We start from the raw sequence: 20,026 nt of genomic DNA, 5'->3' as shown, positions 1-20,026 counted from the left end.
GTCACAGGTGTGACATGAATAAGCTGGCAGCAGGTGAAGGATAGAACTGGGAGAAGGAGATACCATACTCACCCTATGGGGCAGATACAGGGCAACAGCAGAGGGACTAAAAAGAAGGTTAAGATGTTGGAAAACAGATATCTGAAATTTTGGAAGTAACTCATTGGGGTAAAAGATGTGGAAGGAATAAGAAATGCAACCTAATGGTAACTCTCCAATGTCTGTAAATAACTCAAATAGGAAACACAGGATAAAAATCCAGTATGTAAGGGAATATGGCCAATGTTGCTCTAAACATCTGTATTCAATACTTGGAGAACATTCTGGAATTGGAGATGTCCCAGAAGAAATTGGAGATCCTTTTTTGACACAGGCTGAAATTGGAGAGTCATACAAAGTGAGTGGTTCTGAAACAATAAAAATGGGAAAGATTTTCCTTTAGAGGTAAATCATCTGAGAAACCTTCAGAGGAAAGAGTCTGTGGGGGAGTAAACTAAAAAATAAACAATATGAGTCTTGGTTGAAGAATGCTTGGGTATATTTGTTTTCCACCTAAGGGTCTTTGTGCCTTGTACCTGCAGTACTCTCCCCCCCATCATCATATATTGTTTACACATTGTCATTCTATTCTCCATTTAAGTGTTTCACCTCCTCAAAGAGGGCTTTCAAATTCCACAAATGACAGTAGTTATGCACTCTCACATCACAGAGATCCTACATGGCTGGTTCTATGTTGTGCTTCCTACGCATATAATTGCTGGACACATCATTGGCCTCTAGTCAATATATATGGAATAAATTCATGGCCTTTGATAGTCGTGTAACCACTCCATACCTTGCTTTCATATTTTGTAAGATATAAACAAAAATTCTTCACATAGCCTTATAAGAATTACATGAGACAGTTCTGTCTAATCCTAGCATATTGTCTAATACATTATTAGTATTGAGTAGGTGCTGGTTACCTGCCCTGACTCTTCTTGTATTCTTTGCCTACAAATGCAATGCACATAGAAGACAATAACTCCTCAACTAACAATATAATTGTTTTGTCTTATTTTGTCATTAGTCTTCATGAATCTTTCAAAATAATTTCAGCCAGTATTTCTTTTTTCTCTCCCAGCCCTTCATTCTCATACCTGCTTCCTCATTTCTTTCCCTCCACCTTTAACCATGACTGAAATTAAAATAAAAATTCTACAAAGAGTCTTCATATCACTTTTCTGCCCTCATCTCCTAGGCAGATTATATGTTGAACAATCAAAATAGAAATATTAGTGGCAAAATTTATCTGAGGAACTTGATTTAATTCTTTTCAGGCTTGTTGTAAAGCAAACTACCTAAGTACATTAGCTGGCAAATGTTCTGGAGGTTCTGCTAAAAACACAAAAATTGATCAGAATATGACATTCTGGAATGAGCCAGTATCTTCAAAATTGTATTAAATCTAAGTTAGTCCATTATATTATTAGACAGTTCAAAAAGATGTTCAAAGAACTTCAAAGAGACGTTCTTAAGAACTTAAAAATTAATGGTATGTCTTAAGAACTATTGTAATAAGAAAAATTGATATTGTATGTCTCAAGCTTTAATTATTACCACATATAGAAACCCATAAGATACAACATGTTAAATTGATTTGTCTGCTCTAGTTGTTGACACAAATGTCACCCTTGGAACCACTACATTGTGGGGAGCACTGATGAAGATAGGATTGCATTGAAAGAAACGTGAATGTTCTTTTGGAAATATTCACTGATCTCTCAGAATTTTCTAAGTGTTTTATTAATTTTAAATGATGGAATTATTTTATTCATTCAATCAACAGTTTATTTTAAGCATCCGTGAGTGCTATGGTACCACTAAATCACAAAAAGCATTTGACAAATATAGCATCTCAAAATCCAGTAGGTGAGATCAAAAAACTTTCATTCATATTTTGTGTCTTCCTTGCAGATCCAGAATGGAGAAAACAGAGATAAACAGTGCTTTTGGGGTAAAATCCAGGTATAGGTATTTGGGCCCACTCTATGTCATCTATACATATTATCATATTAGAATGATTCTTCTCTTCACTCAGGCTCCTGACCTTGACCTCTTTCCAGATGCATTTAACTCTCTTTCCTCAGGTTCTCTAAGAGTTGCCTGACACTTGCCCAGGTCCCCTGAATAAAATACAGGTAAATCAGTGCATAAGAAGCTTTATACAGTGATCTCAGACTTGTGACCAAGAGCCCCTCTGCACCATTCATAGACAGTGGCCGTGCCCACCAGGAGGATGGGCAATCACACTGCAGTGAGCATATTCCTTCTGTGGGGATTTTCCAGTTTTTCAGACCTGCAGAGTCTACTTTTTGTGGTGATTCTCTTCTACCATGTGACCATCCTAGCTGCAAATGTGTCCATAATGGGGGCCATCAAGCTCAGCCACAACCTTCACACTCCTATGTACTTTTTCCTCTGTGGCCTGTCCTTTTCAGAAATTTGTACCACTGTGGTAGTCATCCCTCGCATGTTGGTGGACTTGCTCTCAGAGAGCAAGACCATTTCTCTTCCTGAGTGTGCCACACAGATGTTTTTCTTTCTGGGCTTTGCATCCAACAACTGTTTCATCATGGCCGCTATGTCCTACAACCGCTACATGGCCATCCACAACCCACTGCAGTACCACACCCTTATGACAAGAAAGATCTGCTTGCAGATGATGATGGCTTCTTGAATGGTTGGGTTCCTGTTTTCTCTGTGCATCATTGTCACTGTATTCAACTTGTCTTTTTGCGACTTGAACACTATCCAGCACTATTTCTATGATATCTCACCAGTAGTCTCCCTTGCTTGTAATTACACTTCCTATCATGAAATGGCTATTTTTGTGCTCTCTGCCTTTGTGTTGGTGGGCAGCTTTATTTTAATTATGATTTCCTATGTCTTCATTGTGTTCATAGTCATAAAGATGCCCTCTGCAAAGGGGAGGTCTAAGGCCTTCTCAGCTTGCTCCTCCCACCTCATGGTTGTGTCCATACACTATGGATTTGCTTGCTTTGCCTATTTGAGGCCCAAGAAGAGCAACTCCTTCGATGAAGACATGCTGACGGGCCATGACATATATAATACTGACGCCTCTGCTTAACCCCATCGTGTACAGTCTGAGAAATAAAGAAATGCAGATAGCCCTAAGAAAAACACTAGGCAGTGTATTTGTGGTTTTCCCTCAGAAGACAAAAGAAGAGCCTGAACATTTAAAAAAATTACATAGCATTGATAAATAAAGGTGAGAAAAGTGGAGTACTTCTAATTAATATCACTTTGTGCACAAAGTGGTTAAAGTATTGTCTAATTTCCTGATATGTCCTGGCCTCACCATTTTCCTACTACAGAGAGGATGCAGTTTTAAAATGTTTTTAAATGTTATGTGTGTGTGTTTGTGTGTGTGTGCATGTGTGTGTGTACACATATCCATTCAGGGTACGTATTGCTTTGGAACACTGTGTTTTAATGATAGCAGTTGCTTTTAGGGAAGAAAGAAAATTATGATACTAAAGACAGAAAGACAGCAAGGAAGAGAGAATGTAAGGAAGGAAGGGAAGAAGGAAGGAAGGGAGGAAGGTAGGAAGGGAGGGAGGGAGGAAAGGAGGAAGGGAGGAAGGGAGGAAGGAAAAGAAAAAAATCGAGTTGACTAGTATAATTAATCCAAAAAGAGGGAGAAAGTACAAACACAAAAAGTTGAAAATGAAAATGAGGATGTGATTAAAATAGAGAAAATTAAAAGCAATTTAAGAGAATACTTTGTTCAAATTTATTCAAACAAATTTGAAAATTAGAAAAAAAATGAATGCATTTATGGAAAAAATAAGCTTACAAAATGACCCCAAAAGCAATACACATTTTTTGACATACTAATTCCATGGAAATTTTTGAGAAATCCGTCAAAGAGATGTTTTCCTATTCTCTCCCACAAAGCATTAGAGCAGATAGTTTAATAAGTAATTTGTTTAAATTCTCAAGGAACAAATAATACAAATGCTATTTAAATTGATTTAGAGGATGAAAATAAACAGCTTCTAATTTATGAACCTCACAGTGGTGGAAAGTGCTAATACTGCTGACAGATCATGGCCTTGGTAGGGAAGTTCTGAAGTGGATTGTGGAAGATTAGATGATATATGCTGGTGAAGGAATTTTGAGGCTACATTGTTCACATGGTTATAGGAAGTGTGAAGTAATGTATTATTCTGGGTTTGATTTATATTTTTCTAATGACAGATGACATCAAGGATCTTTTATATATTTATTAATCATTTGTATGTCTAATTTAGAGAAATACATATTCAAATTTTCTACCCATTTTTAATTGGGGTATTTGTATTGAATTTAGATTGTTTAAATGATTCTAGATAACATCCTTGATCAGATATACTATGTGCAAATATTTCCTTCCATTCTGTAGGTTGTTTCTTCCCTTTCTTTATAGTTTCCTTTGAAGCAAAAAAGTTTTTGACTGTAATATGGTGGAATTTATCTTTCTTCTTCTTTTTTTGTGCTCATGCTTTTGATGTCAAAACTAAGAATCTATTGCTTAATCCAAGATCATGAAGAATTTCCCCTATGCTTTCTTCTAAGAGTTTTGTAGTATTAAATCTTACATTTATGTCTTTGATCCACTTGAATTAACTTTTGCATGTGGGTTAAGGGTCCAACCTTATTCTTTTACATGTGGATATTCAAATGACCCAGCACCATTTATTGAAAGGATTATTCATTACCCCACTGAATATTCTTGGCACCCTTAGAGACAACTTGTTGACCATAGACACATGGGTTCATTTCTGACCTCAATTGTATTCCATTGATCTATATGCCTTTCCTTTTGCCAGTACACACTGTCTTGATTAGTGTTGTTTGTTGTTGTTGTGTGTTTTTGAGACAGGGTCTCACTCCATTGCCCAGGCTGGAGTGCAGTGGCACAATGGGTCACTGCAACCTCTGCCTCTCGGGTTCAAACAATTCGCCTGCCACAGCCTCCTGAGTGGCTGGGATTACAGGCATCTGCTACCATGCCTGGCTAATTTTTGTGTTTTTAGTCAAGATGGGGTTTCACCATGTTGGCCAGGCTGGTCTTGAACTCCTGACCTCAAGTGATCCACTCACCTTGGCCTCACAAAGTGCTGGGATTACAGGCATGAGCCACTGTGCCTGGCCTTGATTAGTGTTCTTTTATAGTAAGTATTAAAATTGGGAAGTGTGAATTCTTCAAGTTTGTTCTTGTTTTTCAAGATTGTTTTGGATATTTTGGGTCACTTGCATTTCTATATACATTTTATAATCTTGTCAATTTCTATAAAGAAACCATCTGGGACTTTGATGGCGATTTTGTCTAATCTATAGATAAATTTGGGGAGTATTTCCATCTTTATAATATTAAGACTTCCAGTTCATAAGCATAGGACTTTTTCACTCATTAGGTTTTATTTCATTCCTATCAGCATTAAAAAATTGATATTACTATAAATGGAATTGTGTTCTTAATTTCATTTTTAGATTTTGCATTGCTAGTGCAAGGAAATACCATTGACTTGTTATATTTATCCTATATCCTACAAGTTTTCTGGACTCATTTATTCATCCCTATAATTTTAATGGATTTCTATATTTTTAATATATGTTTATGTTTTCTATATGCTTACGTTTCCTATGAAATCATGTCATCTGCAAATACAGTTTTACTTCTACTTTTTCAATCTGGATGCCTTTTATTTCTTGTTATTGATAATTGCCTTACTTCCTCCACTGCAATATTGACTAGAAGTGGCAAGAGAAGACATTCTTGTCTCATTCCTCATATCTGGGGAAAGCATCTAGTCTTTGGCCGTTAAGTATGAAATTAGCTATGGGTCTATTCAGGATTTTGTCAGGTTTAAACTATCTCTGTTCACTGACTACATGATCTTATAACTAGAAAACCCTAAAGATTCCTCCAAAAGACCCTAGACTTGATAAACAACTTCAGTAAAGTTTCAATACAAACTGATGTACAAAAATCAGTTGAATTTCTATATACCAATGACACTCAAGCTTAGAACCAAATCAAGAACTCAATCCCATTAACAATAGCCACAAATGATTAAAATACCTAACAATACACATAACCAAGGAGACAAAAGACCTCTACAAGGAGAACTACAAAACACTGATGAAGGAAATTGTAGGTGACATAAACAAATAAAAAAAAATCCCATGCTCATGGATTGGAAGAACCAACATCATTAAAATGACCATGTTGCCCAAAGCAATCCTCAGGTTCAATGTAATTTTTATGAAATTGTCAGTGTGGTATTTCACAGAATTAGAAAAAATGCTAAAATTTGTATGGGACAAAAAAAAAAGCCCAAATAGCCAAGGCAATCCTAAGCAAAGTAATATAGCTGGAAGCATCCCATTACCTCACTTCAAAGTATACTACAAGGCTATAGTAACCAAATCATCATGGTACAAACATAGACCCATAGATCAATGAAACAAAATAAAGAACCCATAAATAAAATCACACACATACAACCACCTGATCTTTGACAAAGTCAACAAAAATAAACAATGGGAAAACTATACCTTAATCAATAAATGTTGCTGGGAAAAATGGCCAGCCATCTGCAGAAAGATGAAACTGGACCCCTATTTCTCACCATATACAAAAATTAACTCAAGATGGATTAAATACTTAAATGTAAGACAAGAAGCTGTAAAAACTCTAGAAGAAAACCTAGCAAAAACTCTTCTGGAAATTGGCCTTGGCAAAGAATTTGTAACTAAGACCACAAAAGAATATGCAACGAAAACAAAAACAGACAAATGGGGCTTAATTAAAGGGCTTCTGCACAGTAAAATAAATAATCAACAGGATAAACAGACAATCTCAGGATGGGAGAAAATATTTGCAAACTATGCATCTAACAAAGGACTAATATCCAGAATCTGTAAGGAACTCAAATCAACAAGAAAAAAACAACTAGCCTCATTAAAAAGTGGGTGAAGGACATGAGCAGACATTCCTAAAAAGAAGACATACACATGGCCAACAAGCATATCAAAAAATGCTCAACATCATTAATCATTAAAGAAATGCAAATCAAAAATACAATGAGATACTATCTCACTCTAGTCAGAATGGCTATAATTAAAAAGTCAAAAAATAACAGATGTTGATGAGGATGCGGAGAAAAAGAGAATGCTTATACACCATTGATGAGAATGTAAGTTAGTAAAACTGCTAAGGGAAACAGTATGGAGATTTCTCAAAGAACTAAAAACAGAATTACCATTTGGCCCAGCAATCTGGTGACTGAGTATCTACCTAAAGGAAAAGAAAGCATTATAACAAAAGACCACTGAGCTTGTTTGTTTATTGCAGCACTATTCACAATAACAAAGTCATGGAATTAACCCAAGTATCTATCAACAGTTGATTGGATTAAGAAAATGTGGTATATATATACCATGGAATGCTACCCAGCCATAAAAAATATGAAAGCACGTCTTTTGCAGCAACAAGGATGAAGCTGGAGGACATTATTTTAAGTGAAATACCTCAGAAACAGAAAATCAAATAGTGCATATCCTTTATAAGTAGGAGCTAAACAATGGGTACACACAGGCATATAGATGGAAATAATAGATACTGGGGACTCCAAAATGTATTAGGTCTAAAAAATTATCTATTGGATACAGTGTTCACTGTTTGGGTGATGTGTTCACTAGAAGCCCAAACTTCACCATTATGCAATATACCCAGGTAACAAACCTGCACATGTACCCCCTGAATCTAAAATAATTTAAAAAATTTTTTAAAAAGAGAGTAGGGTTGACCATACTTACATCAGACTTTGGGTCAGAAACTGTTACAAGAATCAAAGAAGTCCTTATATAATAATAAAACGTCCAATATATCAGGAAGATATAACAATTATAAATACATGCACACAACATCAGAGCACCTGAAATATAAATTAATACAATAATAGTAGAAGAAGTCTTTAACAGCCACCTTCAATAATGGATAGAATATCTAGACAGAAAATCTACAAGGAGACGGGAGGCTTGAACAACACTATACACCAAATTTTCCTAACAGACATACAAAACATTCCAACCAACAGCATCAAAAATTCATATTTTTCTCAAGTGCACATGAAACATACTACAGGATTTATTTCATGTTTGGTCACAAAATAAGTTTTAACAAATTTTAAAAGATTGATATCTTAACAAGTATCTTTTTGGATTACAGTGAGATTAGAAATCAATAACAGAAGGAAAACTAAAACATCCACAAATATATGGATATTAAATAGCACACTCTTCATAACAAGTGAGTCAAAGAAGAAATCAAAAAGACAAATAAAAAATATCTTGAGACAAATGAAGACAAAACAGAATGTAGAAAATCTTGTAGGATGCAGCCAAAACAGTACTAAAAGGGAATTTTACAGTGACAAAGAAGATCTGGATTAACTGAGGTTTACACCTCAAGGAAATAGAGAAAGAAAAACAAATTAAGCTCATAGTTAGCAAAAGGAAGAAAATGACAAAGATTGGAGCAGAAATATATGAAATAGAAAAAAGGAAAAAAAAAAATCAACAAAACTAATAATTGGTTTTTAAAAAGGTAGACAGAACTGACAAACCTTTAGCTAGACTAAGAAAAGAATGAAGGAAGTTTCAAATAAGATTAGAAACAAGGAGAAAACATTATAACTGACTCCACAGAAATAAAACAGTGCCTAAGAGACTACTTTTAACAGTCATATACCAACTATACAATTTGCCCAAACTGAATATAAATAAGCAGAAAATCTGAATGAGTCAATAAGTAAGAAGATTAAACAGTAATCAGAAACTTCCCAACCAATAAAATACCTGGGCTTCGAAGATGGCCGAATAGGAACAGCTCCAGTCTACAGCTCCCAGCCTGAGCGACACAGAAGATGGGTGATTTCTGCATTTCCATCTGAGGTACAGGGTTCATCTCACTAGGGAGTGCCAGACAGTGGGTGCAGCACACTGTGTGCGAGCTGAAGCAGGGCAAGGCATTCCCTCACTAGGGAAGTGCAAGGGGTCAGGGAGTTCCCTTTCCTAGTCAAAGAAAGGGGTGACAGACGACACCTGGAAAATTGGGTCACTCCCACCCTAATACTGTACTTTTCCGACGGGCTTAAAAAACAGCATACCAGGAGATTATATCCCACACCTGGCTTGGAGGGTCCTACTCCCACGGAGTCTCCCTGATTGCTAGCACAGCAGTCTGAGATCAAACTGCAAGGCGGCAGCGAGGCTGGAGGAGGAGCACCTGCCATTGCCCAGGCTTGATTAGGCAAACAAAGCAGCTGGGAAGCTCCAACTGGGTGGAGCCCACCACAGCTCAAGGAGGCCTGCCTGCCTCTGTAGGCTCCACCTCTGGGGACAGGGCACAGACAAACAAAAAGACAGCAGTAACCTCTGCAGACTTAAATGTCCCTGTCTGACAGCTTTGAAGAGAGTAGTGGTCCTCCCAGCACGCAGCTGGAGATCTGAGAATGGGCAGATTGCCTCCTCAAGCAGGTCCTTGACCCCTGAGCAGCCTAACTGGGAGGCACCCCCAGTAGGGGCAGACTGACACCTCACACGGCTGGGTACTCCTCTGAGACAAAACTTCCAGAGGAACGATCAGGCAGCAGCATTTGCGGTTCACCAAGATCCGCTGTTCTACAGCCACCACTGTTCTACATTCACTGCTGTTCTGCAGCCACTGCTGTTCTGCAGCCACCGCTGCTGATACCCAGGCAAACAGGGTCTGCAGTGGACCTCTAGCAAACTCCAAAACACCTGCAGCTGAGGGTCCTGTCTGTTAGAAGGAAAACTAACAAACAGAAAGGAAATCCACACCAAAAACCCTTCTGTACGTCACCATCATCAAAGACCAAAAGTACATAAAGCCACAAAGATGGGGAAAAAACAGAGCAGAAAAACTGGAAACTCTAAAAAGCAGAGCACCTCTCCTCCTCCAAAGGAACACAGCTCCTCACCAGCAATGGAACAAAGCTGGACAGAGAATGACTTTGATGAGCTGAGAGAAGAAGGCTTCAGATGATCAAACTACTCTGAGCTACAGGAGGAAATTCAAACCAATGGCAAAGAAGTTAAAAACTGAAAAAACATTAGACAAATGGATAACTAGAATAACCAATGCAGAGAAGTCCTTAAAGGAGCTGATGGAGCTGAAAGCCGAGGCTCGAGAACTACATGAAGAATGCAGAAGCCTCAGGAGCCGTTGTGATCAACTGGAAGAAAGGGTATCAGTGATGGAAGATGAAATGAATGAAATGAAGTGAGAAGGGAAGTTTAGAGAAAAAAGAATAAAAAGAAGTGAACAAGGCCTCTAAGAAATATGGGACTATGTGAAAAGACCAAATCTACGTCTGATTGGTGTACCTGAAAGTGATGGGGAGAATGGAACCAAGTTGGAAAACACTCTGCAGGATATTATCCAGGAGAACTTCCCCGATCTAGCAAGGCAGGCCAACATTCAGATTCAGGAAATACAGAGACCACCACAAAGATACTCCTCGAGAAGAACAACCACAAGACACATAATTGTCAGATTCACCAAAGTTGAAATAAAGGAAAAAGTGTTAAGGGCAGCCAGAGAGAAAGGTCGGGTTACCCACAAAGGGAAGCCCATCAGACTAACAGCGGATCTCTCAGCAGAAACTCTACAAGCCAGAAGAGAGTGGGGGCCAATATTCAACATTCTTAAAGAAAAGAATTTTCAACCCAGAATTTCATATCCAGCCAAACTAAGCTTCATAAGTGAAGGAGAAATAAAATCCTTTACAGACAAGCAAATGCTGAGAGATTTTGTCACCACCAGGCCTGCCCTAAAAGAGCTCCTGAAGGAAGCGCTAAACATGGAAAGGAACAACCAGTACCAGCCACTGCAAAAACATGCCAAAATGTAAAGACCTTCAAGGCTAGGAAAGAAACTGCATCAACTAACGAGCAAAATAACCAGCTAACATCATAATGACAGGACCAAATACACACATAACAATATTCACTTTAAATGTAAATGGACTAAATGCTCCAATTAAAAGACACAGACTGGCAAATTGGATAAAGAGTCAAGACCCATCAGTGTGACACAGACTGGCAAATTGGATAAAGAGTCAAGACCCATCAGTGTGCTGTATTCAGGAAACCCATCTCACATGCAGAGACACACACAGGCTCAAAATAAATGGATAGAGGAAGATCTACCAAGTAAATGGAAAGCAAAAAAAGCAGGGGTTGCAATCCTAATGTCTGATAAAACAGACTTTAAACCAACAAAGATCAAAAGAGACAAAGAAGGCCATTACATAATGGTAAAGGGATCAATTCAACAAGAAGAGCTAACTATCCTAAATATATATGCACCCAATACAGGAGCACCCAGATTCATAAAGCAAGTCCTGAGTGACCTACAAAGAGACTTAGACTCCCACACAATAATAATGGGAGACCTTAACACCCCACTGTCAACATAAGACAGATCAACGCGACAGAAAGTTAACAAGGATACCCAGGAATTGAACTCAGCTCTGCACCAAGTGGACCTAATAGACATCTACAGAACTCTCCACCCCAAGTCAACAGAATATACATTTTTTTCAGCACCACACCACACCTATTCCAAAATTGACCACATACTTGGAAGTAAAGCACTCCTCAGCAAATGTAAAAGAACATAAATTATAACAAACTGTCTCTCAGACCACAGTGCAATCAAACTAGAGCTCAGGACTCAGAAACCCACTCAAAACCGCTCAACTACATGGAAACTGAACAACCTGCTCCTGAATGACTACTGGGTACATAACGAAATGAAGGCAGAAATAAAGATGTTCTTTGAAACCAACGAGAACCAAGACACAACATACCAGAATCTCTGGGACACATTCAAAGCAGTGTGTAGAGGGAAATTTATAGCACTAAATGCCCACAAGAGAAAGCAGGAAAGATCCAAAATCGACACCCTAACGTCACAATGAAAAGAACTAGAAAAGTAAGAGCAAACACATTCAAAAGCTAGCAGAAGGCAAGAAATAACTAAAATCAGAGCAGAACTGAAGGAAATAGAGACACAAAAAACCCTTCAAAAAATTAATGAACCCAGGAGCTGGTTTTCTGAAAGGATCAACAAAATTGATAGACCACTAGCAAGGCTAATAAAGAAGAAAAGAGAGAAGAATCAAATAGATGCAATAAAAAATGATAAACGGGATATCACCACTGATCCCACAGAAGTACAAACTACCATCAGAGACTACTACAAACACCTCTACGCAAATAAACTAGAAAATCTAGAAGAAATGGATAAGTTCCTCGACACAAACACTCTCCCAAGACTAAACCAGGAAGAAGCTGAATCTCTGAATAGACCAATAACAGGCTCTGAAATTGTGGCAATAATCAATAGCTTACCAACCAAAAAGAGTCCAGGACCAGATGGATTCACAGCCAAATTCTACCAGAGGTACAAGGAGGAGCTGGTACCATTCCTTCTGAAACTATTCCAATCAATAGAAAAAGAGGGAATCCTCCCTAACTCATTTCATGAGGCCAGCATCATCCTGATACCAAAGCCTGGCAGAGACACACAAAAAAAGAGAATTTTAGACCAATATCCTTAATGAACATTGATGCAAAAATCCTCAATGAAATACTGGCAAACCGAATCCAGCAGCACATCAAAAAGCTTATCCACCATGATCAGGTGGGCTTCATCCCTGGGATGCAAGGCTGGTTCAACATACACAAATCAATAAATGTAATCCAGCATATACACAGAATCAAAGACAAAAACCACATGATTATCTCAATAGATGCAGAAAAGGCCTTTGACAAAGTTCAACAGCCCTTCATGCTAAAAACTCTCAATAAATTAGGTATTGATGGGATGTATCTCAAAATAATAAGAGCTATCTATGACAAACCCACAGCCAATATCATACTGAATGGGCAAAAACTGGAAGCATTCCCTTTGAAAACTGGCACAAGACAGGGATGCCCTCTCTCACCACTCCTATTCAACATAGTGTTGGAAGTTCTGGCCAGGGCAATTAGGCAGGAGAAGGGAATAAAGGGTATTCAATTAGGAAAAGAGGAAGTCAAATTGTCCCTGTTTGCAGACGACATGATTGTATATCTAGAAACCCCCATTGTCTCAGCCCAAAATCTTCTTTAGCTGATAAGGAACTTCAGCAAAGTCTCAGGATACAAAATCAATGTGCAAAAATCACAAGCATTCTTATAACCCAATAACAGACAAACAGAGAGCCAAATCATGAGTGAACTCCCATTCACAATTGCTTCAAAGAGAATAAAATACCTAGGAATCCAACTTACAAGGGATGTGAAGGACCTCTTCAAGGAAAACTACAAACTACTGCTCAAGGAAATAAAAGAGGATACAAACAAATGGAAGAACATTCCATGCTCATGGATAGGAAGAATCAATATTGTGAAAATGGCCATACTGCTCAAGGTAATTTACAGATTCAATGCCATCCCCATCAAGCTACCAATGACTTTCTTCACAGAATTGGAAAAAACTACTTTAAACTTCATATGGAACCAAAAAAGAGCCCGCATCACCAAGTCAATCCTAAGCCAAAAGAACAAAGCTGGAGGCATCATGCTACCTGACTTCAAACTATACTACAAGCCTAAAGTAACCAAAACAGCATGGTACTGGTACCAAAACAGAGATATCGATCAATGGAACAGAACAGAGCCCTCAGAAATAATGCCACACATCTACAACCATCTGATCTTTGACAAACCTGAGAAAAACAAGCAATGGGGAAAGGATTCCCTATTGAATAAATGGTGCTGGGAAAACTGGCTGGCCATATGTAGAAAGCTGAAACTGGATCCCTTCCTTACACCTTATACAAAAATTAATTCAAGATGGATTAAAGACTTAAACGTTAGACCTAAAACCATAAAAACCCTAGAAGAAAACCTGGGCAATACCATTCAGGACATAGGCATGGGCAAGGACTTCATGTCTAAAACACCAAAAGCAATGGCAACAAAAGCCAAAATTGACAAATGGGATCTAATTAAACTAAAGAGCTTCTGCACAGCAGAAGAAACTACCATCAGAGTGAACAGGCAACCTACAAAATAGGAGAAAATTTTTGCTACCTACTCATCTGGCAAAGGACTAATATCCAGAATCTACAATGAACTCAAACAAACTTACAAGAAAAAAACAAACAACCCCATCACAAAGTGGGCGAAGGATACCAACAGACACTTCTCAATGGAAGACATTTATGCAGACAACAGACACAAGAAAAAATGCTCATCTTCACTGGCCATCAGAGAAATGCAAATCAAAACCACAATGAGATACCATCTCACACCAGTTAGAATGGCAATCATTAAAAAGTCAGGAAACAACAGGTGCTGGAGAGGATGTGGAGAAATAGGAACATTTTTACACTGTTGGTGGGACTGTAAACTAGTTCAACCATTGTGGAAGTCAGAGTGGCGATTCCTCAGGGATCTAGAACTAGAAATACCATTTGACCCAGCCATCCCATTACTGGGTATATACCCAAAGGACTATAAATCATGCTGCTATAAAGACACATGCACACGTATGTTTATTGCGGCACTATTTACAATAGCAAAGACTTGGAACCAACCCAAATGTCCAACAACGCTAGACTGGATTAAGAAAATGTGGCACGTATACACTATGAAATACTATGCAGCCATAAAAAAATGAAGAGTTCATGTCCTTTGTAGGGACATGGATGAAGCTGGAAACCATCATTCTCAGCAAACTATCGCAAGGACAGAAAAACAAACACTGCATGTTCTCACTCACAGGTGGGAATTGAACAATGATGAAAACACATGGACACAGGAAGGGGAACATCACACTCTGGGGACTGTTGTGGGGTGGGGGGAAGGGGGGAGGCATAGCATTAGGAGATATACCTAATTCTAAATGATGAGTTAATGGGTGCAGCACACCAACATGGCATATGTATACATATGTAACAAACCTACACATTGTGCACATGTACCTTAAAACTTAAAGTATAATAATAATAAAAACAAAAAAACAAAAACAAAAACAAAATACCTGGACTTCACTGGTGCATTCTACCAAATATTTAGAGAAGAATTAACACCAATCCTTCTCAAACTCTTCTGAAAATTGAAGAGTGAATACTTCCAAATTCATTTTATGAGGTCAGCATTATCCTGATTCCAAAGCCAGACAAAAACACTGCAAGAAAATATAACTACATTCCAATGTCCCTGATGAACATAGATGCAAAAATTCTCAACAAATTCCTAGGAAACTAAATTCAACAACACATTTTAAAAAAAGAAAGAAAAGAAAAAAAGAATTCTGGCCAGGCACAGTGACTCATTCCTGTAATCCCAGCACTTTGGAAGGCCGAGGCAGGTGGATCATTTGAGATCAGGAGTTCTAGACCAGCCTGGCCAACATGGTGAAACCCTGTCTCTACTAAAAATACAAAAATTAGCTGGGCGTGGTGGTGGGCACCTGTAATCCCAGCTACTTGTGAGGCTGAGGCAGGAGAATCGCTTGAACCAGGGAGGTGGGGGTTGCAGTGTGCCGAGATCGTGCCACTGCATTCTGGCCTGGGCAACAAGAATGAAACTCTGTCTCAAAAAAAAAAAAAAAAAAAAAAGAATTCTATGCCATAAACAAATAGAATTTATCCCTGGCATGCAAGGTTGATTCAAAATATACAAATTGATCAATGTGATACACCAATGTGATACAGAATAAAGTATATTAAAAAAAAAAAAGTTGGGCATGTTGGCTCAAACCTATAATCCCAATACTTTGAGAATCTGAGGCAGGCAGATTGCTTGAGTCCAGAATTCAAGACCAGCCTGGGCAACATAGTGAGATCCCCCCATCTCTAGAAAAATAAAACAATTAGTTGGGCATGGTGGCACATGCCTGTAGTCCCAGTGACTTGGGAGGCTAAGGTGGGAGGATTGCTTGAGACCAGTAGGTCGAGGCCGCAGTGACCAGTGATGGTGCCATTGCATTCAGCCTGGTGGAGAGAGTGAGACCCTGTCTCAGAAAAACAAAAAACAACAACAAAAAAAACCCAATTCAACACACTTTGATGAGAAAAACTCTCAACAAAGTAGCTATGGAAAGAATTTACTTCAACGTAGTGAAGGCCATATATTATAAACTCACAACCAATATCATACTAAATGGTGAAAAACTAAAAGCATTTTCTCTAAGATTAGGAACAAGGCAAGGATATCCATTTTTACCAGTTTTACTCAACATAGTACTGGAAATACTGAGGAATGAAGCAAGAAAAGATATAAAGCCGTTAAAATATAACAGGAAAGAGTAAAATTATCTCTGTAAGCCTATGACATGGTCTTGTATGTAGAAGACCATTAAGATTCTACCAAAAAACCATCAGAACTGATAAACAAATTCATTAAATTTGCAGAACACAAAATCATCACATAAATTCAATTGCTTTTCTAGACACTAACAATGAACTATCAGAAAAAGAAATCAGGAAAATAATTCCATTTCCAAAAACATCAAAAAGAGTGAAATACATAGGTTTAAATTTAATTAAGAAAGTGAAAAACTTGTAGACTGAAAATGCAAAACATTGATGAATGAAATTTTAGAAGATAAAAACAAATGAAAAGACATCTTGTGTTCATGAATTGGAAGTCTTAATATTGTTAAAAATGTCCATCCTACACAAAATGATTTACATATTTAAGGCAATCCCTATCAAAATCCCAATGGAATTCTTCACAGAAATTGAAAAATGTATCCCAAAGTTCATATGGAACCATAAAAGACCCCAAACAGCCAAAACAATCTTCAGAAAGAAGAACAAAGCTGGAGGCATCACACTTCATGATTTCAAAATACAAAGCTACAGTAATTAAAATGGTATGATACTGGCATAAAGACAGACAGAAACCAAAAGAATAGATAGGAATTCCAGATATAAACTCAGGCATATATGCTCAAATGATCTTTGTGCAGAGTGCCATGACTAGCCAATAGGGGGGAAAACAAAACAAACTCTTCAACAAATGGTTCTGATAAAACTGAAAAGCTACATGCAAAATAACGAAATTGGATCCATATATGTTTGAGCTGTTAGATCCTCTTGATGTAGAGGGGCTGACCTACGGGCTCTTCAAGGACAAGAACAAAAGAACTTGGCCTTCAACCTAGAGAATGTTCTGTTATGTAGCCATAGGTCAGGAACACCATGAGAGTCAATTGTGCCATGGCAACCTGCCGGTCAATGTGGCAGCTGTATGTGACAGGGTCACAAAAAATTTTAGTGTAAGCATCATTGTTCTATTGGAAAGCATACATATTAGTGGATTAAAGTGGGCAATGAGGAAAGGGAAGAGTGTGTGAGAGAAATATGTACCACCACCGAGTATCAAGTGTCCTAGAACAAGTCTATGAGATGTGGAAAGCGCAAATAATTTTTAAAAAGTGTATGCTACTCATCATGCTGAAAATAATATTGCAATTCTATTCTACACATTTGTAAACTAAACTGGCAAAGCCAGATGATTTCTAAACATAAGTGACCTTAAAACTTGGGCCACTGAATACAGCCACATTTCAGAAGTGCCACAAATTGCTGCAACTATATTAATCATGTTGATCTGAAGCTCAACTTCAATAATAGTAAAATGTTATAATTTCTTTTTCGCAAATCACTGAATTTAAAAATGCATGGAACCCTTGGGTGTGTAGAAAATACTTAATTCATAAGCCTTTATATGATCATGTGGACAGGTTATTTAGCTGTCCCAATAGATGTGTACATATAATTTCTTTGTCCCAATGGATTCTCAATGTAATTTTCCAAAACAAGACAAGTGATTCATTTGTAATTACAGTTGAAATAAATAATATCCCAAATGACCCAAACCTCACTTACATATGGCCTTGATATATGATAACAATTCCTTTGAAGCTATCCCCAGTGTTACAATAAATGTATCACGAGTTTATATTTATTTTTTAGGATTAAGGAATATTTAATTATTTTATCTGTACCAGAAACATGTTGATTATTTCAAGCAAATGTTTAGTAATTGAGCATCTACTTATTGTGTAAACAGTGCTTGGTGTTTTCCCACGTTGTATATTTTAACACGAGAATCATATGAGGTATGTATTATTATCTTTTTGTAGGTAAGGAAACAGAAGATCAGAAAGTTTTTGTAACCTGCCTGTGATTCCATAGACTGTGAGAGGCAGAACTAAAAACTCTGATCCCAGGTTTGCATGGCTGCAAAGTCCATGGTGTCTCTGCAGGTCACTTTGTCTTCCATGCTGGCAACTATACTCAACTTTAAAACATTTGTGTCTTTCATGCATTTATTTTCTTTAAAAATATTAAATTCGTTATCTGGTTTGGGTGTTTATACATATAAAAAAAGCCAAAATTTAATAATTCAGGCACACAATCCTAGTATTATTTACGCTAGAGCATACTGTTGTCATGATTCTCATGTAATTTAGATTGAATGAAATTTGATAGAATGTGTTTGGGTAAGAGCATGGTTGCTGATATTTACGTATGTATGTTTTCTTAATTATTCTTCACATACGCTTTCTTGAAAAAAAAGCAAATTATTCTGAAGAATATGTTGGTCTTTAGATCAGAGTCATGGGAAAGAATGAATATGACTTATCTACTCTCCCCTTTCCTTGATCATGTGCTGTATTGTGAACAAAGGGACCATCATTTTGAAATGCCAGTTAATCTTTTTTTCAATATAACTTCCTACCTTTTCTATCTGGCTACTTCTTCCCCTACCTGTTTAACTTTCCAGCCCCCATCAAATACTCCCACACTTCTTATTTCTCTATAGGTGCTTGTTAGAACTGGTGAAACTAAAACGTACCCAAACATCCCCGAATAGTTCCATTCACTTTCCATTTAATCCTAGTCCATAATGATACCTAGGTTTTTCTTATTGCTTCACACAATCCCACATGTATGACAAGGTATGGTATAGGAGGTAAGTCTTCGGATATTTTGCAAAATACCTAGAATGTTTAGCTTTTAACAATAATAAAAATTGTTTGACCTCTTCATCTTAAATGTAGACATCATCTAGCTCTTGCTGTCAATTATTATAACTAAGGATGTGGTTTTTTTACTCTGTGAAAAGGAGCAAGTCAGAAAGAAAGAGACGTCAAAATCAAATTTAGGCCCAATTAATTGTATAACTCGAGGCAGCATTTACTGAGATAGAGAGCACTGGGAAAGACACATTTGGGATGGGCATGGAAAATTAAGAGTTGACTTTTTTTTTTTTTTTTTTTGAGATGGTAGTCTCACTTTGTCCCCCCAGGCTGGAGTGCAGTGGCATGATCTCAGCTCACTGCAACCTCTGCCTCCCAGGTTCAAGCAATTCTCCTGCCTCAGCTGCCTGAGTAGCTGGGATTACAGGCACCCACCACCACACCTGGCTAATTTTGTATTTTTAGTAGAGGTGGGGTTTCACCACGTTGGCCAGGCTGGTCTCGAACTCCTGACCTCAAATGATCCACCCCCCCTCAGCCTCCCGAAGTGCTGGGATTACAGGCATGAGCCACTATGCCTGGTCTAGAGTTGACTTTTCTATGAACATTTATTAATATGTTAACAGTTTATGTTATTTTAGTAAATGTTGTTGTAAACATTTTTTATGTATCTCCTGTGCACATGGTGATTAGACTTACTCTAAAGTGTACAAATAGGGGTAAAATAGCTGGATCCCAAGAAAATTGAGTCTTCAGTTTTATTTTATGGAATCTGAAAGGAAAATATGTGTGCACAAAATATTCTATAAGGTAAAGTTACCATATTAAAAATTGAATAAGATCACATTTAGGCATATACATTAACTGTGGGGTCATTTCAACCAACTTAATTTCCTCTGG

General features: G+C 37.6%; 1 long non-coding RNA gene across 2 annotated transcripts in view; it reads left to right on the top strand.

The window, feature by feature from the left end:
* LOC129048701 (uncharacterized) overlaps positions 1-20,026 on the top strand; it is a 196,960-nt gene that overhangs the window by 65,846 nt on the left and 111,088 nt on the right. The window lies entirely within an intron of this gene.

Source organism: Pongo abelii, chromosome 9 (assembly GCF_028885655.2).
Source record: "Pongo abelii isolate AG06213 chromosome 9, NHGRI_mPonAbe1-v2.0_pri, whole genome shotgun sequence".
NCBI lineage: Eukaryota > Metazoa > Chordata > Mammalia > Primates > Hominidae > Pongo > Pongo abelii.
Note: the sequence above shows the minus strand (reverse complement) of the source record. Positions and strands in the feature narration are given on the sequence as shown.